The sequence below is a fragment of the Dama dama genome, chromosome 9, assembly GCF_033118175.1.
Source record: "Dama dama isolate Ldn47 chromosome 9, ASM3311817v1, whole genome shotgun sequence".
Classification (NCBI taxonomy): Eukaryota; Metazoa; Chordata; class Mammalia; order Artiodactyla; family Cervidae; genus Dama; species Dama dama.
In genome coordinates, this window is record NC_083689.1 from 37,068,146 (window position 1) to 37,093,938 (window position 25,793).

A 25,793-nucleotide genomic window follows, 5' to 3' on the forward strand; every position below is an offset into this window, starting at 1 on the left:
ATGCTCCTCGACTTTAGATGATACTGCAAAGCTATGGTAATCAAAACAACATGGTGCTTGCATATAAAGAGACATATAGATTAATAGATCAGGATAGAAAGCTCTGAGATGAACTCATGCACTATAGTCAATTAATCTATGATGATAAGGTAAGAATACACAATGAAGAAAAGATAGTCTCTTTGGTAAGTGGTACTGGGAAAACTGGACAGCTACATGTAAAAACTTGAAATTAGAACATGGTCTAACACTATGTACAAGAATAAACTCAAAATGGATCAAAGAACTAAATGAAAGATTGGATACTATAAACTCCTAGAGGAAAACATAGGCAGAACAATTTTTGACATAAGTTGTAGCAATGTTTTTTTTGGGGATTTGTATCCTATAGTAATATTTAGAAACAAAAACAAAAATAAACAAATGAAACCTAATTAAACTTAAAAGTTGTTTGACAACAAAGGAAATCATAAACATAATGAAAAGACAATCTACTAACTTGGAGAAAATATTTTCAAAGAATTCTACCAACAAGGAATTCATTTCCAAAATATATGAGCAGTTCAATATTAAAAAAAAGAAAAACAGGAAGAAGACTCAATAAATGTTTCTCCAAACAGACATACAGATAGCCAACAGGCTCATGAAAAGATGGTCAATATTGCTAATTACATTAAGTCCCCTACAGTTGAATAATTTCCATTCCGATTACACATTTGCAAGTCCAATTTGTTCATAAGTCCAACAAAGTTAGCCTAGGTACCCAACTAACACTTTACTGGGTGTCAGGTACACCAATATAAATAGGTTTATAATACTTCTCACACAAATAGTACATTTTTAATCTGACAGTACAGTAATCTTGGGCTTCCCAGGTAGCTCTGTGGTAAAGAATCTGCTTGCCAAGCAGGAGCCGTGGGTTCACTCCCTGGGTCAGAAAGATCCCCTAGAGAAGAAAATGGCAACCCACTCCTGTAGTCTTGCCTGGAAAAATCCCATGGACAGAGGAGCCTGGCAGGCAACAGTCCATGAGGTCAGAAAAGAGTCGGACATGACTTAGTGACTAAACAACGACAACAATAATCTTACAGACACATGTGGCATATATATCCAATGGAATACTACTCAGCCGTAAAAAATATGATATCACTTATATGAAATCTAAAATGTGACACAAATGAAGCTATCTGTGAAACAGAAATAGAAAACAGACTTGTTGCAAAAAGAGTGGGGGAGTGGGGGAGGGATGAATTGGGAGTTTAGGGTTAGTAGATGTAAAATATTATATAATCAATAGAATGGATAAACAACAAGGTTCTACTATATGGCATTGAGAACTACTTTGAGTACTATACAGGCAACAGAAGTACTAGCTGGATTGGGGTAGAGGGTAAGAGCATGAAAGTAAGCAGAGTCAAAGCGCATTTGGGTGTTTTAATTTTGTGCTTAAAATATTTTAAGCAGGATTACGCCAGAAAAATGTTTACATGGTGGAAAAATCACTCTGCCTCATTATTGAGAATTGCTTGTAGGTGGACAAGGGGAACAGATAGAAATCTACTGGGAAAAGTCATTGAGACCAGAAGAGGAAATGTTGATGTGTGGGTAATTTGGAGATTTTTAAAAATTAACTTTTGTTGGAGTATAGTTGATTTACAATGTTTTTTAGTTTCTGCTGTACAGTAAGCAAATCAGTTATAAATATATTCACTTTTTTTGGGGGTTTCTTTTCCCGGTCATGATAGAGTATTGAGTAGAGTTCTCTCTGCTATACAGTAGGTTCTTATTAGTTATCTACCTTTGGAAACGGAGTCAATAGGCATTTGTGATTAATTGGACTTGGATGTATTGAGAATCCGACAGAAATAACCCCCATATTTCTAGCTGAAGAATCTGGGTTATGGTGGGCCACTCATCAGAATAAGGAATAGAGGGAGAATATCAGCTCTCGGTGGGAACATGATTTCAATTCTGGGCAGAAGTGAAGCTATGACTGGAGATGCAGAGTGGACACTGATGGCTCTACAACTCTGAGAGTCTGGTTTCAACTCTTAAGCAGAACAGAAGCCGCTCTGTAATTCAAGCCTAAATTTCCGAGGAGCAGTCCTGTTACTGAAAGCTTGCTCCTACACCAGCCCCTGGCTCTCTCTTTGTCCACATCTGCCTTTTGACCCCTTCACACTGCTGCTCGCCGAAATGCAGTAAGGCTAGCTTTCTTGGCGCTCAAAGATAAGAAAGCCCTTGTTGCAGGAAAGCTCACTCCTAGGCTTTAAGCCAGGACATCACCCGGCCCGGTGCTGCCTCCCACCCGTGGGGCTGGTTCCTGAAAGCGGCGCTCTCTTCTCAGCGGGGTGGGGGAGTGAGGCGGGGGAGGGGAGGGGATGGGGGGCTGTCAGGGCACCTGACACCCTGCCCCCCGCTCCCTACAAAGGCGCGCATACCCCTGACCCGTATCAGGGGAACCCTATCCTAGCATCAGGCCAACAGCGAGCTTCTTTGCTTATTGCGCACAAGGAAGTCTAGGGCATTTGGAATGTAGACTCGGACCAGGATGCACCCTCACCATCAGGGGTAAGCCAGGGTGACAGCTCAATGAACTGCGGTCTCCACGCTTAAGGCGATAGCTACGGCAACGGAGTAGCGCCAAACCTCCTCAAACGAAATCGCACTAGGAAGCCTAGCGAGCTGAGTAGCACCTCCTTCGCCAGGCTCCACGTGGTACAGGTGCCCAGGTCTTCATGCTGGGTGTCTCTTTCAGACTTGTGTTGCCGTCTTTTTTGCTTCATCCAGTAACCCCGTTCTTCTGTTTAAAATAACAACAACAACAAAAAGAAGCCACCTCAAAAAGAACAAAAGAAAGAAAGAAAGGCTGTGGGCATTATTCTTACTTTCAGAAAGGTAAGTGCAAGACCAACCCAACTATGATCTTCACGAGGTGTGCTCAGACTCAGGCCCGCAACAAGACTGAGAATGAAGGCTTTCTTAACCACTGCTGGGAAGCCAATAGCCACTTCTCACACTCACACTGGCTCTGGCCAGTTGCAGAGTGACATGTATAATACAGTACCAAGGAGGGTTGCTTTATTGGTGTGCCCTATTCTCTAATTCTTGTTCTCAAGTCCTCATTCATTGACTGGGGTGAGGGTGAGGGGGGTGGTTGTGCAAAAGAAGGGACTTAAAGTTACCAGTTAAAGGTAATGGTCTATTTGGGGTAGATGCAATCTTTCAGGATTTCTCCCTCCTCCCTTTTCTAGACTAAAGGTCACATCTAGAGGAAAGGTTTGGCAGGGGTAGGCGTGGTCCTTACAGTCATGCTGGCCCCTGCTGCTCCCGCAAGCTACTGATAAAGCATGTGGCAGATAAAAGTTCCTTCAACAAAACAAAGGAGTCTCAGTGATCCTCAACCTACCAGCACTTGGTCCCAGCTCAAGTCTATGCAGCCTCTGAATCCTGTTTACATCAGTGCCTGTGTTCAGATATTCCTAGAATCTGCTGTGCATTATCTCTTACTCTCGAAATTATTTTAGCAACTTCTATGTGAGTCTAAATTATTTCAAATGTTTAAAATATTCAAATAAATGTTTAAAGCAAACAAAAATGAATCTCTTCTGTGCTAGCCAGGAGCCAAGGGAAACAGGAATAGGACCTTAAGCTCACTATTGAATAAAGCAACAGGGCAATTAACCTTCTGGCATAGTCACTTCATGATTATTCAGAGTCACTTGCATAGCAGTGTCTTCTCAGAGTCAATATCTGTCTGATGTGTCTATTCTCTTCACTCCCCCATCCCTTCAGGCCCTGGGCAGGGAAGGGTGTTGGGTACCTGAAAACCCCACACCAACCACAACCCCTATTATCTACCCTCCTAATCTTTCTCCCTTTCCCAGTGAGAATTCTACTTAGTCTTTTCTTAAGAGGAGTCCAAACTCCTCCTACAGAGAAGGCAATGGCACCCCACTGCAGTACTCTTGCCTGGAAAATCCCATGGACGGAGAAGCCTGGTAGGCTGTAGTCCCTGGGGTCGCTGGGAGTCGGACACGACTGAGCCGCTTCGCTTTCACTTCTCACTTTCATGCATTGGAGAAGGAAATGGCAGCCCACTCCAGTGTTCCTGCCTGGAGAATCCCAGGGACGGGGGAGCCTGGTGGGCTGCCGCCTATGGGGTCGCACAGAGTCGGACACGACTGAAGTGACTTAACAGCAGCAGCAGCAAACTCTTCTTAAATTAGTCTCTTTTCTAAGGGGGCTTCCCTGGTGGCTCAAATGCTAAAGAATCTGCCTGCAGTGCAGAAGACCCAGGTTCTATTCCCCCCTAGAGAAGAGCATGGTAACCCACTCCAGTATTCTTGCCTGGAGAATCCCATGGACAGAGGAGCCTGGCAGGCTACAGTCCATGGGGTCGCAAAGATAGGACATGACTGAGCAACAAACACTTTCACTCTTACAAGGGAGACACTAAGCTTTGTGACTTAGTCCTGATGGCGTGTGGAGAGCTGGGAGATCATGAAGAGCTATTACAGGGAAATAGTAATTTTCTCTCTCTTGCTGCTGAATCTCTGAACCTGCTTCCTATTGTTGGAGAATGCCTCCACTCATTTCCCACCTCAGAGGCTGAATATAAGAGATACCTTCCTAGCCTCCCTTGCAAGCAGGCATAGCACATATTCTAAGTTCTGCCAATCAGATACTTCCTCCCAAGGCTTTGAATTGGGATGAAAAGAATGACAAACTCTACAGACTCCATTCTGGTGAGAAGTGATAGAAACAGCACTAATGTTACTTCTTGTGGCAGTGGGCAAGGTTCAATGGCAGCGGTGTCAGAGGGATGAGTGGTGGCATCGAATAACTGCAAGGAAAATGGGGTCTTCCCTAGACCACTTGGGACATAGCTCCTTGCTGCAGAGCCCTTGACCTCACTGGCTAGCCCTCCTGGAGATTTGGTCAGCTGTCCCTGAGTTGCAGCTGGCTTGAGACTGCAGCTGTGCAGAGTGATTTAACACTTAGAGACCACAGTAGCCAAGTTTAATATGAAAATAGATTCATTTGGGAACCAACACAGGCTTTCCAGGAACTCAGACTGCCTAAGTCAAGATCAAGTCTTGGATGGAGATAGAATTTTTCCCCCCCTGGAATCACAAGTTCTCTAGAGGACCCTATACTATAAAGTCAGCTCTAATGTGCCTGAACTTAAGACCCATTGATTTATCCTGTACACACTATTATATATAAAATGTGTACCCAACAAGAACCTGCTGTATAGCACAGGGAACTATATTCAGTATTCTGTAATAACCCATAAGGGAAAAGAATCTTTTAAATATATATATATATATATATATATATATATATACATGTATATACATACATATATATATAATGTACATACATATACATATGTATATATACATACATATATATGTATATACATGTACATGTATATATATATATATAGTTGTATAATTGAATCACTTTGTTGTACACCTGAAACTAATCCAACATTGTAAACTAATTATAGTTTTTTTTAAAAAATAAAGACCCATTAATAACACCAGGAACGAAGCACCTCAGACCTGGCTTTCCCTCAAGCTCAACTTAGTATGTAGCAATCTAATGGATTTTTTGCTAATTTTTTTTTCTTTTATCTTGTCTCCTGTTTTGGGGTAGATGACCCAGTGTGGACCTAATGCAGCAAGAAAATACTTTCAAGGGAAAAAAAGAGAGAATACCTACAGGAAAGAAATGTTTTTTTTAATGCATCTTTCAGAGTAGGAAAGTTTATGTCCATGTGGCCTTCCTGTACCTCTGAAGCATGGTCTCTGCAGCACAGTGGGAGAAAATTTGGGTTTCTGCAAGAGAAGCACAGGAAAGCACCCCTAACCAGGTGGGGAAGATCCCCTGGAGGAGGGCATGGCAACCCACTCCAGTATTCTTGCCTGGAGAATCCCATGGAGAGAGGAGCCTGGTAGGCTACAGTCCATGGGGTCGCAAAGTCAGACAACTGAACAACTTTCACTTTTCAACCTCTCAATAGAAGATTTCTCCCAACAGAGTTTAGGTTCACAGACCCTGGCCAACCAGGAAGGCATGACTGGTAACCTGACAAGCTCTGACAAGAAGCTCTTCTCTTTCCTCCACCCTGCAGATAATCCTAAATAAGTTGGCTGGCAACTGCAATAAGGATCTGGATTGGAACTGTTGGAATCTGGGAATGTCAGTTTTGCTTGTGATGACTGCTGCAAATGTTTTCCTAAATGTCCTGGGGGTGAGGCTGCTGCTACACTGACTTTTTGTAGGCTGTACTCTTTGTTATTTATTTTGTTTTTGTTTGTTTGTTTTTCAGCAACAAAGACATCAGTCGTTCCATGATGGGGTATCTTACACATGTAAAGCAAGGTCTGGGAATGACACTTCACGTGCTAAAGACAGCAGGCAGGGCGTGGTGGCAGTCTTCGTTCTGTTGTGCTCTTTGGAAAAGTAAGACACAAGAGAGAACTGCAGTTGGGTTAAGCCTCCTTTGGAGTTTAGAGGAGTTACATCCATTTCTAGTATCACAGAGCAAGATATGGTGATCGCACTTAACAGTGGCCAGTGTATAAAAGTTAAAAGTTTTTAATAAAAGCAGGACCATGTTTTCCATTTTAAACTTATCTCTTGTACACTCAGAACCCTATGCAGGAGGTAAGACCTGAACACTCATTCATTCAGTCTTTACTTATTAAGGGTACATGAGTCAGGCACTGTTCTTGGCCTAAGAACAGAACGGACAGGTTCGCTGCACTTAATAGATCTTACATTCTAGAGAAGAGAGAGGATAAACAACACATAAGTAATTTCCTATCATTGCAAGTGCTAAGGAAAAACTGCTATCAATTTATCAAACTGAGCTCGATACGTTCGAAGCACTGTTAGTGTTTTACAAATATTAACTCATAACAACCTAAAAAGTAGGTATATAATTATCCTCATTTTTTAGATGAGAAACATAAAGCACAAAAAGGTGAAGTAATTTAGCAAGCATGTAGTGAAGAGAGGATGCGAAGCCCAGAGGTAGAACTCTGTTGCCTGGATGAAACAAGGTAACAGAATTCAAAAGAGGGAGGTACTGATTTAGAGAGGGCATCTAAGGCTTACCAGGAGGTGAATTTAGAGCTGAGATTTCAAATTTAAGAAGAAACAGTCAAGTAAGGATTGGAACAGAGCTCTCCAAGCAGCATGAACAGTACATGCGAAGGCCCTCTGGGAAGAACACCTTCATACCTCCCGGCACTAGAGGAGGTCTCAGAGGGAGGCAGGGACCTGTTTGTGCGGAGTCTTGGAGGCCACAGTGGGGAGTATGGATTTTATTCATATAAAATAGAATATTTTAGATATATTTTATATCTAAATATATATAAAATATATGTTTATTTTAGATATTCTATATCTATATCTATTATTTTAGATATTCTATATATATTTTATATCTAAATATATATAATATATATATTTTAGATATTCTATTTTATAGATAGATATCTATATCTAATATCTATTTAGATATTAGATAGAATGGGGAGCGCTTCAGAAGCAGGAGAGTAAAATGGTCCCCTGTGCAAAACTATATAGTCCCCACTGTACACTTAAAAGAATGTAAATGTGTAGAAAAAAAGCCCTTGAGATCATACCACCTGATTAAGTGATTAATTCTAGGCATGGTCTGAGACCGTGACAATGATCAAGGGAACTCTGGCTTTACCTGTCTTTTACCTGAAAAGCTACTTTTGTAATTATACAAATGAACAACTTTTAAAAATAATTTAAGCTCCATAAAATCCCACATGGGTTGTGTAGCTTAAGACCTACTCAGTTACAAGCAGTTGCGTCACTCTGAATTAAACGTGTTATTTGTGGAATTTGCGAACTCGACTTCAGACACAAACTGAATTACAGTGTGTGTGTCTCCCTGAGGGAAACCACAAGCTGTCCTGTGTATCATGTAGCGAGCAGAATGCCTTAGGGAGAAGTTGGTAAGACTGAGAAGAGGCAAGATAAGGAAAGCTGATTGTGAGGAAAACCCAAACGGGGAGTAAGAACTCGACAAGTGAACTTATTTACAAAATAGAAATAGACTCACTGCCATAGAAGACAAACTTTTGGTTACCAAAGGGGATGGGAGGCACAAAAATTAGGAGTTGAGACTAACAGATACATACTACTATACATAAAATAAACAGTAAGGACTTACTGTATAGCACAGGGAACTATATTCAATATCCTGTAATAACATATAATGGAAAAGAATCTGAAACAGGATAGATAATGAGTAACTGAATCACTTTGCTATGTACCTGAAACTAACAAAAGATTGTAGATTAACTATTGTTATATTAACTATTGCTATATTGTTGTTGTTCAGTCGCCTAGCTGTGTCTGACTCTTTGCAACCCCATGGACTGCAGCATGCCAGGCCTCTTTGTCCCTCAACATTTCCCAAAGTTTGCCCAAGTTCATGACCATTGCATAGGTGATGCCATCCAGCCATGTCATCCTCTGATGCTCTCTTCTCCTTCTGCCCTCAATCTTTCCCAGCATCAGGGACATTTCTAATGAGTCAGCTATTCGCATCAGATGGCCAAAATATTGGAGCTTCGGCTTCAGCATACTTGAATTAAAAAAAAAAAAAAAGAGTAAAAACTTGGCTGGCTTCTTCCAGTAGGAAGCCACGGATAATTCTATGCATTGTCTAAACTATGAAAACCATTTTTAGTATATAGTGAGCTACTGCCAATTTTTATCTTCCTTTATAGAATGTACCTGATGAAATGTTTTTTTAGAAGAAGCCTGGCTTATCTCCAACACCTACTCCCATGACAGTTGAGCCCCTTGGGATTTACTATACACTGTCATATCTCACTGCTTTCACTCTTCCTCCTCCCTATTCACAATCTCTCACATGGTTTGTGTTTTGATGTGTGACTCTTCACTTCATCTCCTTTCATTCTGCTTAGAGACTCCAGAACCTCCTGTCTAGTTGCTTAATGCCTTCACTTCCAGTGACTTTTTTATCCAGTCAGTTTTGGTGATTGCCTTCCATTGTCATACCCTGAACACAAGTTACCAGCCACCAGGTCTGCAATTTACACACAAACATTCTGAGTTTGGGCTCAGGTACTCATGTTGCAGAATCCTTTCCTGTCATGTGACCTCTAACACATCACTTGTATCTCTCTCTTGACACGCAGAGCCTCTTTCTGTCATCTTCTCTGTCTTGCTTAGACTCCATGACTCATTATAACCCACAATCTTCTCTTTTCCTGCTAAAAAAACCTCTCTTTTTTACTCCTAGAAAACTTTGAGATTTTCCAGCTTAACATGTTTTCTAATCTCTATGATCATTTCTTTCTTGATGCATGAGTTCGTTACAGGTATATTTTTCAATACCAAATACAAGGGGATTGCCTAGTAATCTTTTTGTTGATGATTTTGAGCTGAATGCCTTATTATCAGACAACATACTCTGGTTTCATTCCTTTTAAATATATTGGCTATCTGTTGCTACACGACGTATTACTAAAAAACCTAAGCAGTTAAAATTCATAAATATTTATTGATTACTTCCGTTTCTATGAGTCAGAAATCTGGACATAGTTTAATTGGGTACCTCCAACTCAGAGTCTCTTAAAATGTCTCTCACAAGGCTGTGATCAAGGTCTCAACGAGCTGCAGTCATCTCAAGGCCCATTGGGGAGGACCCACTTTGAGGCCACTCCGGTGGCCACTGGCAGGCCTCCGGTCATTACTGGTTATTGGCTGGAGACATCGGTTCCTTGCCCCGTGGGCCTCTCTGCATAAAGCTACTCAGACTCAGCAGCTGGCCTCCCTCAGAGTGAGCAAATAAAGGCATCTAAACAGAAGTCATGGTCTTTTTTTAAAACAACAACAACAAAAATCAGACTTCATCTTTTAGAGCAGTTTTAGGTTCACAGCAAAATTAAGCACACAGTACAGAGTTTCTTACACACCCCCTTCCCCTACACATGTGCAACCACCCATACCACTGACATCTCCCACCAGAGTGGTACATTTCTTACAACTGATGAGCCACACTGACACACCCTTATCACCCGAAGTCCATATTTCACATCAGGGTTCAGTCTTGATGATACACATTTTACTGGTTTTGACAAATGTATACTGACAGGCATCCTCCATTACAGAAACACACAGAACCGTTTCACTGCCTTAAAAATCCTCTGGGCTTTCCCTGTTCACCCCTCTCTCTCCTCTGTGGAAACCACAGATCTTTCACTGTCTTCATTGCTTTTTTCTTTTCTAGAGTCTCATATACAGCAGGTAACTTTTATTGGTTCCTGTCATTAAGAAATATGCATTTAAGTTTCCTCCATGTCTTTTCATGACTTGATAGCTCACTTCTTTTTAGCACTAAATAATATTCCATTGTCTGGATTTACCTTTTCATCTATTGAAGGGCATCTTGGTTGCTACCAAGTCTTGGCAAGCCATGGTCTTTTTGTCATCTAATCTTAGAAATAACAACCCATTACTTCTGTGGCATTCAGTTTATTGGAAGCAAATCAGTAAGTCCAGTCCACACTCAAAAGGGAGAGATTACACAAGGGTGTGACTATCAAGATGGGGGGAGGGGTGAATCATGAACTCTATCTCAGAGGTTGCCTACCACACCAGAGGAGATAAAGGTCTAGAGCTAACTTGGGCATGCCTAAGCAGCCATGCCAGTTAAAGCCATGCCTTTATAGAGTTTGTGGCTGAAAAGAGTCTACTTTTGTTTCGCTGTAGCATAATTTACCGAAGTACTAAGAGCTACTGAGCAACACAATGAATGCGCTTGGCCCTGTTGAGAATGATCCTGAAGCAATGTACAGCGCTGTAAAATTTGCTGCCAGCTCATTTTTACTGGAAAAATGGAATCTTCTTCTGGCACATTTTCTTGTACAACTACCCATCCCATTCAAGTTTCTAAAAAACGGACCTCCCAATTAAACAGTGCCATTTATTACACTCCTCCCTGTGCTTCAAAATGGAGTATATAATAGAAGACAAAATATCCAATGAGTAAGAGGACTTCAGTATTATTGCATATATTATATCACATATATCTACTTACACATCTGTACAGAAATGACGATGAACTGATATCTGGTTTCACAAAGTAGGCATTCGCTTGCTAAAGGTTTGGATGTAATGTTAAACAATAACATAGAAAATTTTAAATAAAGAATATTTACTAATGCTCATATCAAAATACATATATTTGTGACATTTTATATATAAATCAATAAAATACCACTGAAATGTATATGTGAAATCAGATTCTACATTTTTTTTTTTGTAGGGAAACTTTATACTATTTACCCTCAGTTGGTATGGAAGGGTGATATATGGTGCTTTTTTCCTTCCTCAGATCCTAAAATCCCCCAACTAGTCCAACAGTTGGTGGAAAAAGTATTTGTTAAACCATCTCTTGGTGGGACCAGTGGATCCACAGGCTTGACAACTTTTAACAGATGAATCTCTTAACTCTCTGAGAGATGTGCCCACACGCAGCACAGAATGTCTTCTCGTTGCCTTATTGGATAGTTACATCCAACCTAAGTGTGTTCTCATGGTAAACGATGAGTGATTTCTGCCTCAGGTGGAAACAAAAAGCTCTGGGATAGCTAGAAAACAGTGGCACCACCTCACCACAAGAGGGAGTAAAGAGCCACAAAAGCATCTCATTCAGTATTTTTAGAGCTGGCCTCTAGCGCTCTGGAGAAAACAGAAGTTTGGCTGTTTCTATTTCCCTCACCCTCTTTCCTGGTCTAATGATCCAGAGACTTTCTTCTGGCCAAAGACAGGGCCAGTACCCTCAGACCCCTCTACAGAGACAAGGAAAAGAGAAGCAGAAGCAGCTTACTTCTCCTGTGCCGTCCTAGGCTGACTTTCCAAGGAGCACTCCCCATAGGGATTCACACAGAATTGAAACAGGTTCCTGCCTCAGTGCTGAAGACACCATTCAGTGCCGCCCCTGTTCTCCAATTTTCTGCCTGAGCCCAAATATCTGGTTTTTGAGTAAACATTCCATGTTCGGTGATTCAAGTAATCCTTGAATTAACTTATCACTATAACTAGGTGATACAGTGGTCAATGAGTAACTTTCAAAGGCCAAAAGTAAGGACTCAATAAGCAGAGAAAAGTCAAACTTAGAGCCTAGGAAAACACATCTTTCTGGGAATGACATAAATAGAGATCTTCTGTTACAATCCACAATCGTTTCTGAGTCCTTTGCGCCTGGGGAAGTTCTAAAACACTCAACCCCATAAGTGGTAGCACATTCATTCTCAGTTAAGCATATGGGGTGTTTGGGGATTTTTTTTTTTCATTGCTAGCACAGCCTGGGGAAAAAAAGATGACGAATAGAGCTGAGTAAGATAGTTTCCCTTCAGCAGAGTTAGTCAGATGCTGCAGGCAGAATGTCAGGCAAAAAATACAGGGAGGAGTAAACACAATGGGAGATAACTTATGACAACAGAAATATGATTCCTTGAGAACTGACTAATGTTTACGAGTACACACAGATTCAATAGGGCAGTTTTCCAAACTACAGTTTAAATTTTTTGAAAATAAATGATCAAATTATTGTCCCAAGAGTTCACTCTTTTACTAGATTTCTATGATAACTCTTCTCCAAAGAGTTCAAAGTCTTGTACTAAATAGAAATGTTCCTTTTTTTAAAACACTGTCAGAGGCAAAGCTTAATCTAGTTATGATGTGCTGGGAGAAAAGACGGGAAAACCATAACCAAGATGCCTTAAAGAGTGACGATGACTCTAGATGACTGAAGAAAGAGCGTTGGTGGAGTCTTTGGACCTGATGACATTCAGCTGAGCTAAAGGAACAAGAATACGACCATAGCCATGTGCCATAGCCACCTCAAAAGCTTGGAGGAGCTGACTGCAACTTGGGAGACACATCGCATTTTGAATCTTGTAACCTTCCAACAGATTTCAGATCCAGAACTTCTCATGATGCAGTTCCCCAGACTCTTCTCCCTAATACTCCTCTGCTGTGAACACTGGTCCCTATTCTACAATGCTCATTTATTATGGAGAAATCTATGCCTCTATCTCATTAAAACCTTGTATTCCTGCCATTGTTATCCATGTTTCTTCCTAACTTCAGATTTGCTCAAATCAAAACAGTTTTACACTTGGGCCCAAAAGCTCAGAAATTTCTCAGGAGCAGGCCAGCCTGTACTCAGGCTAAGTCTCTCTGTCAGGCTCTATCTCAGAAGCTTCAACCAAGGAATGTGAGTCCTAGTGGCTTGTCATGACCCGTCTCTGCAGTCAGGGGAAGATGACTGGTCGGACCTGGGTCACAGGTACCTTTAGAGCTGGGGGTGAAATTAGCTCTACCTACATTTGGAGTAGGAGAAGAGTAGATTCCCAGTTAAAGTGAGGAGCTATTAGAAATAGGGTAACTGAACTCTGAGCAGCCAAGAAGCCACACACGTGCACCTCCACCACATTTCAGCCCTTCCCTCTCCATCATATCCGAGCACAGTCCCCTTTGGCTTCTAAGGAACCTTGGATGTCTGAATCTGATGCAAATGGGCCCTTGATGTTGTGCAGTGAGTGTGGTGGTCCTGACTCTTCGAGAACACACACCTGGTCTTTGGTATGTGATGAGGGTCACTAGTATTCATTTGTTCGATGCTGTTTCAGTCTCTGCTCATACCTTTTGTTAATTTATATTGTCACGAAGTGACACCACCCCCCCATACCACACACACACCACAGGGAGACAAGGCAAGCCAATAATAACATCTAACAGTAACAACAGACCTCAGATAACAGCCATCATTGTGATAGGGGACACTTCAAAGATGGTAAGGGTGATGGAAGGTGTTTATTACCACTGTTTTAAATTCATCTTATAAATAAATTCATCATAGAACAAGGCATGTCATCTATACAAAAATTCATGTGAAATAAATCATTTGTTTCAAATAAACATCTCTATTTCCCCCTTTTCAGCATTAAAAAAAAAGAGTAGGTACATTTTACCTACATCTGGTTTCTATATTAACTACATATAATCAAATCAATTATTGAGAGGTTCACTAGGGAAGAGTGGCTGTCCTTCCACAGTGAGACATCTCCAAATTTTCAGAGCAGCAGGCAGATGTAATAAGAATAGAACAATTCTTCCCAGGAAAGACATCTTTTTTCCTCAGAGTGATCCAGCTCTGCTCCCACAGCCTGTAGTTTGCTAGTGGAAAATCCCACTACCAGCCTTTCAGATGGCCGTGGGGGAACTAACTCTTAGGAACGAGGCCTGCTGATGCTCTCAGACCTATACTGAACACATGTGGGCTCAGGAGCCGGAGGGTGGGGACTTCACCCTGCTAGACTGGAGAGTTCAGAGGCAAGGGTGGAACATGCGGTGGCTAAGAGGGCAGCCACATCCCAGCTACACCGCGTACGAGCTGTGTGTTCCTCAACAGTCCTTCCTTTCTGAGACTGCGTTTTCGCACCTATAAAATGGAGCTAAGAGTTCCTACCCTTAGTACTAAGTAAAGAAACTGAATGTGATGAGGTTTGGATTTGTGCTGTGGTTTTTGTTTTTCATTGTGTTTTTAAGTGCCCAGGAGGTAAAGCTGGGTCTGAACTCTTAATTCCATCAGGAGAGGGACTGTCATTGACAACTTAGGGCAGCAAGAGGAACAATCATTAGATAACTTTGTCCTTCACTAAATAGAAGAAAACAACCAGTTCTTAGATTTCCCTTTACTTATCAACTTGAAAGAGCTAGCAAACAAATCCTAGTTAGCCTAAGGAATATTTAAAAACCCTAATATCTTCTTTCTGGAGAGCTTGTACTTCTAGTTTACACTATTTTGACTCTTAGTTCTGGTTCAGAGATATAATATGATGCATCACACAATCCCAAGAGAACCGTTCAGAGCATTATTAATAGTGATAGCTTATATTTATTGAGGAGGTATTAGACATTCTGTTCGCTGTACCTTAATGATTATTTGAGATAGGCACTCTGGATATGCCCATTATACAGTTGAGGAAACTGTTGTGTCTGACACTTTGTGACCCCGTGGACTGTAGCCTGCCAGGCTCCTCTGTCCATGGGATTTTCCAGGGAAGAATACTGGAGCAGGTTGCCATTTCCTTCTCTAGGAGATCTTCCCCACCCAGGGATCATACCTACATTTCCTGCATTGGCAGGAAGATTCTTTACCACTGAGCCACCAGCCCCCAAAATACTTTAAATGATCACAAATGCTTAAAAATAATATATTTTAATTTGAATTAATATATTCTCATGATAGTTTAAGACAGACTTTAATTCTGAATTCTAGCTGGTCTGCCTCCCTTGACCAGGCCAGATGCCCACTAGTTTGTTTCTAGGCAAAATTTCCTGGCACTAAGGTTTCTTAGATTCCCTCTCCCTTCTCTAAAAGAGCAAGAATTTTCCACATGGAATATGAAACCAACCTAGCAATCATCTAGTATCAATCAGAACTCTTTCAGTTATAGAAAAGAAATGACTCAAACTGGCTTAAGCCAAAAAAAAACAAACAAACAAAAAAAAACCTAAATATATCAGCTCTTGAAACTGAAGAAGTCCCGGAACAGGTGACCGCAGGTGTGACCAGAAGTACTGCCTCAGATGATAGCATCACAACTCACCTTATCTCCATCTCTCTGCTTCTCAGGGAAGCACACTTCTTGCCAGACGCTCCAGACTCAGAGCCTCACAGTTTCAAGTCCAGTGAGGAGAGAGGATGATTCTTGGCCTGTGTCTCAAGCAAAAGTGCTAGGTTGATTTACAGTTCAGCCTCACTGCAAAGGTGTATTATATATTCAACCTTGAATCAATCATTGCTGCAAAAGGGAGGACACCCAGGTCATGTGCCCAGCTGTCATCAGAGGTGCCATCAGCGTCTGGAAAGAGAGTTGGGGAAAGGTGGTACTCCTGACCTACAGAGGAACCCAGATGTTGTTAACAGAAAGAGAATGGAACTGAGCAGTAGAATGTAAATGATTACAACCTAAACGGTGATAGGTTCTAATACCCTATAAGCCCAGGGACTTGACTACATGTATTCTTAACTCAACTCTGGGCCAGTGAATGACAGCAAGACATAACATTAGAAGTCAGAACAATTCCTGAAACCCTGGCCAGATAATGATCACCAACATATGGACAGAGGTCCTATGTTCTGGCAAAGTACAGATTTAAACAATTAACATAAAGCATCTCTCACTCAACAATTAAATTTTGCCAGAGTCAATACTTGTGAATCCAAAGGATTGTAACAAGTGTCAACCACCCCTGTTCCTCCACACTCATTTTGTCATGACCTTGGAAATTCCAGGATTTAGAACAAACGAGCCATAACACAGACTGAAGGGGCCAGAGGCAAGCAGGCTCAGAAGGTTTCAGCTTAGCGCTGAAAAGCTAACAGAGAAGAAAGACTCTTCTCAGATGGTGTCCATATGGTTACATATAGGGCACATGAGATTTAAGTCAAATCTACAGCCAGGGACAAGGACGATGCAGAAGGAACCAACCAATCACCTTTCTTAGAGCTGGGAGCCTCCGAGAATACGGCCTCAGCTGAGCACCAGAAATGAGAGGGGTCATTGTTGAAGGAGCTGGCGGACTGGTAAGACGGAATGTGGTTCTGGTTGGATGAACTGTTAGCACAGCCCTGGTAGGCTTGGTTGAATACGTTATTCTATTTCAAAAGTAAAGAGAAAGGGGCAACACAATAGCTAGTGAATATTTTCAAAATGAGTATTAATATTTATCTCCAAATAGGAATCTTTCTCAAATATAAATTGTTCACTTTAAATGCCCCAAGGATTAACCAAGTCTCCTAAATAAATTTGGTGCATCGGAATCCTTCTTCATTAAACAGCCTGAATGATGAAAGCTTGTTCAAATATAAGATTCGGCAACTAGCAGTAACTGCCTTCTTAGACAAGGCAGCTACTAACTACAGAGGTATCTTCGCCCAGCAACCCAGCCTCAGGTCACACTCCAAACCACCCCCATCACCTTCACATCCTTGTCCACATTCTCCAGGAAACAGTGATGATGATGACAGTGGGAGCTAAAAAGAACCAAGCCCTTACTATCTGCTAAACACTCTTTACCCAAGGGCTTTACATCAGTTATTTAAGTATTACAATTATTTTCTATATTGCCATATGTAAAATAGATGAGTGCAAGTTCAATGAGTGAAGCAGGGAACCCAAAGCCAGTGCTCTGGGACAACCCAGAAGGATGGGGTGGGGAAGGAGGTCAGAGAGGGGTTCAGGATAGTGGGGACACATGTATACCTGTGGCCAATGCATGTTGATGTATGGCAAAAAAACCATTACAATATCATAATCATCCCCCAATCAAAATAAATTGAAAACAAATTAATTAAAAAAATTATCTTGACTTACAGACAAAAGTAACAAAAGATGGAAAAAACAGTAACCTACACAGCAAGTGGGTTCCCTCACCCACATGTTTAAGCCAGTTATCTGATTTGTGGACATGATAGTATGGATCTCAATTTTCTTGCTTTCAATAATAAGTTGGTTGTTACTTCTAATAATTGTCAGCACTTGAATTTGGATGTGCACAAACAAGCGTCACATAGGTAAGGACAGGACTAAGATGATTTAGGTAATTTTTTAACAACAACTTTCTTTGACCTATCACAGAACATTGTGCCACTGAACACCTGATTCAACTCAGCCACCGACCCATTTTCTGGAAGCTGTGGCAGGCAGGATAGAAAGTAGGGCTCTCAGTGTTGATCCTGGGTTCAAGACCTGGCTCTACCACTTACCACTGAGTCACTGGGAAATTTTCTTATCTTTTCAGGGGTAGGTCCTCTTCTATAAAACAGAGAACATCGTATACCTCCCAGTGAGAAAGTACAGTACAGAACAGCTATGTTATGTTGCGTGCGTGTATGCGTGCTCACTCAGTCATATCCGACTCTTTGCGACTCCATGGACCATAGCCCACCAGGCTCCTCTGTCCATGGGATTCTCCAAGCAAGAATACTGGAGTGGGTTGCCATTTCCTACTGCAAGGGATCTTCCTGACCCAGGGATCGAAGCCATGTCTGGTAGAAGGATTCTTTACCACTGAGTCACCTGGCATGTTAGCCCCAGCAAATGCTTCATGACAGCATCATATTCAGTGTGGGAAAGTCTGAATCCCAAGATGATCAATAGATGATATCTGCAAAAGGAACAGAAAATTCACAAGAATACAGGAAAGGATTAAATTCAGAGATAGCCATTCTGTCTCCGTAAGAACTAATCTTGACGGAAATAACCCTCAATGTGTCACTTCCTCTTTTCTGGAGCAAAGAACAATTTTATCATCTGTGAGAATGTCCATCAACATTTCCCCGATCCACTCTTACTTGTATGTAGGGTTTTCAAATTATAACCACAGCAGCAGTTCTGTTAAAGGAGAGGAAAGGTGGGGGAGAGGGTTGGAGGCACAATTGACCACTACCTTTAGGGGTGCCTCTTCTTGTGATACCAAGAAGCTGATGGTGATGGTTCATCATCGCTCAAGGCTATGATCCCTGCTCCAACTCATTAGTCTTGCTTCTTGGTAATATCTGCTTCCCCCTTCCAAAACTATTCCTCCATAAAAGCAACTGTTATTTCCTTGAAAAGATGGACTAAGAAGGAGGAGAGGGTAGGAGTTTGGTACACAGTAGTACATATTTCGGAACTTACGTAGGTCACAGCATCATTCTCATCCTCATCCCACAGTATTATTTGGTCATTGCTCTTTGTTAAACATCAGAACTGCTATTGGTTGGCCCCTGACATTAGGCCATATCTAACTACGACATACCTTGGAGAGTATCCACATTGGTATTTGCTTCCTAAAGTTGGCAGTCAGTCACTCTTAGAGATGGTTCAAGAGAATGCTTGATGAATCTTACAAGAGAAGACAAATACGAAAGAGAATATACTGAATGATTCCATTTATATGACGTTCAAAAACAGGCAAAACTTATCTAGTACTAGAGTCAAAATACTGGATGCCTTGGGTGGGGCACTTCTGGGTAGTACTTGTGTTTTTCTGTTTTGTTTTGGTACATCCCATGGCTTGTGGGATCATAGTTCCCCGACCAGGGGTTGAACCCAGGTCAATGGCAGTGAAAGCCCTGAGTCTTAACCACTGGACCACCAGGGAATTCCCAAAATGTCCTTTTTCTTAGCCAGAGTGCTGCTTAACAGGTGTGTTCCCTTTGTGAGAAATTTATAGCACTGTACCCTTATAATTTTCCACATGTATGTTACACTTCAGTAAGTTTACTGAGAAGAGGAGGAGGAGGAGGAAGTAAAAAGGAGGAAAGAATGAAACAAAATAAAGAACAAAAGGACATGAATGAAAATTTAAATCAACCCAGAAGTCATTCAATGGGTGAATGGTTGAGTAGACTCTAATGCAGCCATATGATGGAATACTACTCAGCAATAAAGGGAATGAGTTATTGATACATGCAAGAGGTCCAATATGTTAGTGAAAAAGATGTCAGTCTCAAACAGTTGTTTTTTTTTTGTTTTTTTTTTTACATAACATTCTCAAAGATAAAACTAGAGGTGGAGAACAGATGATTGGTTACTAGGGATGGGAAGGGAATGGAATGGGAACAGATATGAGTACAGAGCAAGCCTAATGAGTTGGAGCAGGTAGCATGAGAGAATTCTTTTGTGGTTCTGTATCTTGATTATGGTGGTGGTTACACGAATCTATACATGGGATAAAATTACATAGAACTCTATACACACACATACACACACACACACACACATGAATGCATATCAGAAAAAATGAACCTTGTGTGAAAACTAAATAAAGTCACTATCTAGTACCAATGTCAATTCCTGGTTTTGGAATTGTACTATACCTATACAACAGGTCACCACAGATCAAGCTGGATAAAACGTACAAAGGACTCTCTGCACTATCTTTACAATGCTTTATGACTACAAATATTTTTAAATGAAAAGCTTAAAAGACAAAAAAATTTAAAAAGTCTTTGACCCTGTCCAGTTTCGATTATTCCCATACATATTTGCAAAAGCTGCTCCCTTCAGGAAAGGTTGTGACCCTGGAATTCCTGCCTTAGTGTCAAGCGCTGTCAGATGAAAACATACAATCCTCACATGGAAGTACATCTACAGAAAATACCCTCAAATGGTGAGGGAAAAGAGCAACAAAACTGTGTGTTCAGACTCACTGGTTTCTCTCTCATATGATTTGCGTAACAGTTTTCACACCAATTTAGAATTTCAGGTTCCTTTCACAAAACTATACTCTTCACATATGTGTCGAATGATTTTCTTAAATATTATGGGAACCTGTAGAGCAACTATTCTCCAATAAAATTAATTATAAAAAATATGAGAACCAAACAGAATAATTAAAGGTAAGCCCCTAGGGTTCACATCTGTATTGATACCACTATTGGAACATGATTGTAAAGTTTCAATGGTTTCAGATTCTAAATTCATTTTCTACTGACGGAGACCAGGAAGTGAGAGCTTCTCACCAAGACGGCTGCTTTCCTTTCCCTGACACTAAAAGGAACAGGAGCCGATGTACCATCAATGAAACTGCTGCTTTTAAAGTCTGGGAGAGGAGAGCATGGCAAACTCGACTTTAATGCATATTAGAGATGCCATTGTCCTTCTTGGCCTGCTAATGAATAAAAGCCAAACTTTTAGAACACAGTTCAAAACAAAGGATAGGTTTTCCAGACATCGGTCATGTTTACATAGTATTTATTCTTGGCTGAATTTGTGTGGTTAGTCAAAGGACAGAGAAAACAAACTAAAATTTCAAAGACCATATTTTGTAATCAGCAGAAATTTAAATATTCTGTCACATTAGCAAGTATTGGGAAGTGTGATTTACCCAAATAGGACTTCGGACACCAACTCTCTGAATGTAACCCAATGAAAAGGAAAAGACCTCTACCTTGTCTAGAGCCACAAGGAAAACCACTGGTGATGGAATAGTCAGCGTCTAAACCCCACCCAGGGTTTCATCCCCAGGCTGTGTTCCTGGGCCTGCTCCATTCCTTTGCCAGTAACAGCATGTGCTGTTTGTCAATGCTTCTTCTCCCAGACTCAAGGATCTCAGGGTAGTGATTAGTGATAAGAGAGCAGACAGAACCAAATGATGGGCAGGACCCATGAGGTCTGGTTCAGTGGCGTGGCTGGAAAGAAACATGGACGGGTCATCCTCCTTGGGTCAGTTCAATCATATATTTCTGTGTCCTGGCCTGAGGCCTCAAGGGACATAGATATACATCACATTTTCACATGGACAACAACTTTAGCCCATTTCATTATATTATTCCATTCTATATACATATAAATATATATAACTATATAAATAAAATGTATATAAATGTGTATATATATGTATATATTTAGTTTCCAGTTAAAACAAACTATTCCATGAAGAAATCCAGATTCCCTATATACTCTGTTGTCTTGGTTGGAGCCATGGGGGGACAATAATAATCCAGTACCTAATCTTCAAAGATGGCTCTCACAATCATTCATCCTAGGATCCGCGCCCTTGTGTAGTCCTTCCTAGACTAAATTGGAGTTGGGCCCATACACAATAAAGGGGTAACTCAGCAGGCTTGGGATGGTCAGATTCTGTACTTTTTAAGGAGAGGACTGATCTCTGACTAGCTCCTGGGAGGTAATCTCTAAGACCTTGGCATATTCTGTCTGATAAGAGTCCCTGTGTATATCCAGTGCCTTAAGTCATAACCAGATAGTTCATGTTAACTATGTGATTGATGGTAAACACCTGTTTTTGTTCATCTGGGACTCTGAACCCATGTGTATCGGTTTGACCTCTGGAGGACAGGGAGACCGAGTAACTCTGGTCAATCACGTGGGCATTCCACGTTTATGAGACTGACCCTTAATAAAAACCTTGGACAAGGCTCAGGTGAGCTCCCTGGTTGGCCACACTTTGTATGTGTTATCACACATCAGTGCTGAGACAATTAAGTGTTATCTGTAAAACTCCACTGGCAAAGCATAGCTGGAAGTTTGCACTTGGTTTCCCCTGGACTCTGCTCTATGCTCCTGTTTCCTTTGCTGATTTTAATCTGTGCCCTTTCACTGGAGTAAATCTTCACTGTGAGTATGACAGCATCTCTGAGTTCTTTTCTTCTAGAGAAGCTGCGGTCCTGATGGCAGTCTTGAGGACCCTACACATAGCCTGTAACTTGCTTCAACCAGCAGAATGAAGCTGAAGTGACACTGTGCCTATTCTGGGTATACACCTTAAGAAGGCCTAGAAACCTCTGCTCCTGCACTTAGGGAATGTCCTGAGTAATAGTAACTAGAGACCTCAGGAAGAGGAGAGGCTCAGCCACTCCAGCAGCAGTCAAATCTCTCAAGACATCAGTCTCAGCGACCAGCTGACTGCAACCATGTAAGATCCCATCAAAGACAACTGCCCAGTTAACCCAAAGAATCATGAGCCGTAACAAAATTGTTGTTTTAAAACACTGCATTTGGCAGTAGCTTGTTAGGTAGCACCTGGTAACTAAAACCAGCAGAATGATAAAATAATTGAAGACATTCAAAATTTAATTGGCTAAGAGATCACACATTAGTGTCACAAACGATTACTTTAATAATTCAACTCAAAACAATTTTCCTAATTTGAAAGCAAGAAACATTTTTTAAAGAGGACTTGGATTTAATAAAATTCTCTCAGGCTGCAGAAGTCTGTTGTATATTTTGTTTCAGGCTCCAGGCTTATTTTCATAGCTTAGGTAAACAATACCTCACACAGGAATAGTCTATAGGAGGTTTCAAAGCTCTTCTTGTTTTGTTTAATTTTATCCTTAAAATGAAACTACGAGGTAGTTATTTCATCCAAAATTTAAAGATAAGGAAAGAGAGCTCCCTGGCAGACAAGGAGTTGGGAACACTCGTTTTAACTGCTCCAGACATGCCCTCTGGACACTGCTGGGCTCCCCTGGCCACCCTACAGTGAGTCCCCAGGAGGAAAAGATGCCAAGCTCAGACACATAATCTCTGAAAATACCATGGAACGTTTCTACTCACGGATTTCACTGCACGTTGTTCAGTGACAATTTCAGCAAGTTAAAAATGTGCCTCTTCAGTCACGAAAGCACAAAGTCCATATGATTGGGGAACAGCAATAATGCTGGCCCTTTTATCTAATCATCAGCAAGTCTTCCTCTAGGACATTAGATGTCTTATAAATATTTGCAAATTTGCTTGGCAAGTATTTACCCTTTAGTGAAAACAAGCGGTCTTAGAAGAGAGCTGACAAGTCACTTAGGACGGGTGAGGGCTGGCTGATAAAAGCCCACTTCCAGGAAAATGAAACCTGAGCTTCTTATAAAATGTCAATCATCCCAAATAATGGTGACCATTTAAGTAGGTAAACTCAGAGTTTTCACTTCTCTGTCTTGTGTTTATACTTCACATCAGGCAGTTTCAAATGACTTCATGCATCTGTAAGCTTTTAAATGGAAAAACCAAAGTACAAAGAAGTATATTGTTTTGGATCATTCTGCAAATCAAAACACATACTTTTAAAAATCAAATATTCTTTCCCTGTGTTAATAACAAATCCCAAGTGCCTGATCAGCCAATTATTTCCACAAGTCAAAAATACAGTTATGCAGTTGTTGGTGGGGAAGGCAAAGAATTTCCTCAGCCACCCATGAAGGAAGATGAGGGACCTTACCCACTGGCTGGCTACCCTTACAAAGACTGCATGGAAATTTGGTGGACACAGAGCACAATGCTCTGTACTTAAGAATATTTTCCGAGGCACAGATGTTTTTCTCTTAACTGTGAACGCTGGCTGACTTGTCTGTATCCTTTTTTAGGGCTCAGCAGACAGGATGTCTTTGGAGTAGCTTGTACCCCTATAACTTGGGGCTGATGTTTCTTGCTAGATGGAAAATACATCTTTGGCTAGACAGACATGAATCAATATTATACAAAAATGCTTCCATTTTGGGAAATTCCCAGAGATAAACCTGTCTTTATGGCTCTGGGCACGTGCAAGTAACCAGCAGGACACCTCAGTGAAAGAGAAAATGGATTTCCAATATTTTGCCATGATGGTGATATGAGATTATAAGCTCCTAAATATCTTCCTACTGTCCTGTTTTGGAAGCAAAAAGTTAACTCATTTTTCTGGTTAGTGACTCAGTGATTCATTAGGGGGTTTCTATAAAGACTTAAAACTGAATCACAGCAAGGAAAATTATTTCAGAGCTAGAATAAAATTGTATGTCATAAACAACACTGAGTACTAAAACCTGCTTTGAGCCGAACAAATAATATAGAAGCTTTATGCCCACAGATGCAATAGATCAAGTAAAACAGAGATTTTTTGAACACTGCAAAGTTCAACTAATTTAGATAATGCCAGTTTGGAAATGCAAGATTGGATAAAAATGTAAAAATAGTATAAATACTATTAACATGCTAATTTAGGATATTTTAATTTCCTAGCAGTTAAATAGTTCTTAACATTTTACTACAACTATTTCATCATATGGATGGGCACATTCATCTTACATTTTTTATCTGTATGCTAAATTATAACTTAGATGCTCTCATCAAGTACCTCAAGGATAAATTAAAATGCTCAGTAAGAATCCAATTGATATGTACAGAGTACAAAAATGCGATTTTAGTCCTTTAATGGGGAGGAATCCACCAGAAAGTTTAAATTTTCTGTTTTTTTAAGCAGTAACTTGGTGGGAGAAAAAAATCTAAAAAAGAACTGGTTTATAAGACAAAAAAAGAAGCATTATTTCTGTGCCATTAAAGTTCCTAACATTTGGTCTTCTTTTTCACTAATTTTGAGTTCTATATGAAAGATATAGTAACCAGAAAAACACAAGGCTATTTTTAGGCTTACTTGCTCTGATGTTTCCAGTCTCTCAACCTGGAAAATAATGTTGAAGTTTTAAATCAATGCCATACCTTTTCTGGGGAATATACTGGTGAACTTCTGCTTGTCTTAGTTGCGTGCACATAGACTGCCATGTGTATCCACAGAAAGACCACCGGGGGGGGGAGAGGCATACCCATACTTCAGGGGTCAATGTTCAAAGTTATTGTTAATTGGAAGCACCTTTAAGTTTCAGAAAGGGACCAAAAATTTGAACCATGAAATGCCCCCAAGTTAGCGGCCATGTTGAAAACTTCATAAGACTTCTTTGCATAAAACCATACCCAGAATGGGTCAGATCTGTATGATTTAAATACCTTCTAAAACGCCACTATGTGAAAATCCATTTCAGAAGGACACTGCCCACTCCTCTCTGGACTAATGCTGTTTCTAGGACTGTTTTTTTTTTTTTTCCTATATCATCATTAAATGAAAATAAGGTTTTATTAATATAAACTGGTTTTGACACCAGAGCTATGTAACCTCAGGCAAATTCCCTAGGGTCTCTTGCCTTAGTTTCCTCATCTGTAGAACAGTGAAGGTTGTGGTGGGCATTGAATGAGTTACTATGCCTGGTATGTAATATCTACTCTGTAATGTCAGCTGTTAACAGTAGCATTATCACTCACCTAATAAATCAGCTCATAAAGTTTGCAGAGAAATTTTAAAAAATCAATTACAACACAATTCATGATTTTTCCCCAAAATGTAATAAAAAGATTCAGTTTTTCATAAGACCCTAAAATGACTAT

At 40.7% G+C, this 25,793-nt stretch overlaps 1 long non-coding RNA gene across 2 annotated transcripts; it reads right to left on the reverse strand.

Annotated features, from left to right (window-relative positions):
- Positions 1-659: 659 nt before the first annotated feature.
- On the reverse strand, positions 660-25,421 carry LOC133062222 (uncharacterized). 2 transcript variants are annotated; one of them, XR_009694125.1, is made up of 5 exons: positions 23,166-25,421; positions 18,904-18,989; positions 16,600-18,270; positions 15,708-15,962; positions 660-2,803 (listed from the first exon to the last, which is right to left on the reverse strand). It is a non-coding gene; the product is annotated as an uncharacterized LOC133062222 (long non-coding RNA). The 2 variants fall into 2 exon arrangements; XR_009694126.1 differs by lacking the exon at positions 660-2,803 and having other exon boundaries at positions 13,191-15,962.
- Positions 25,422-25,793: the final 372 nt, after the last annotated feature.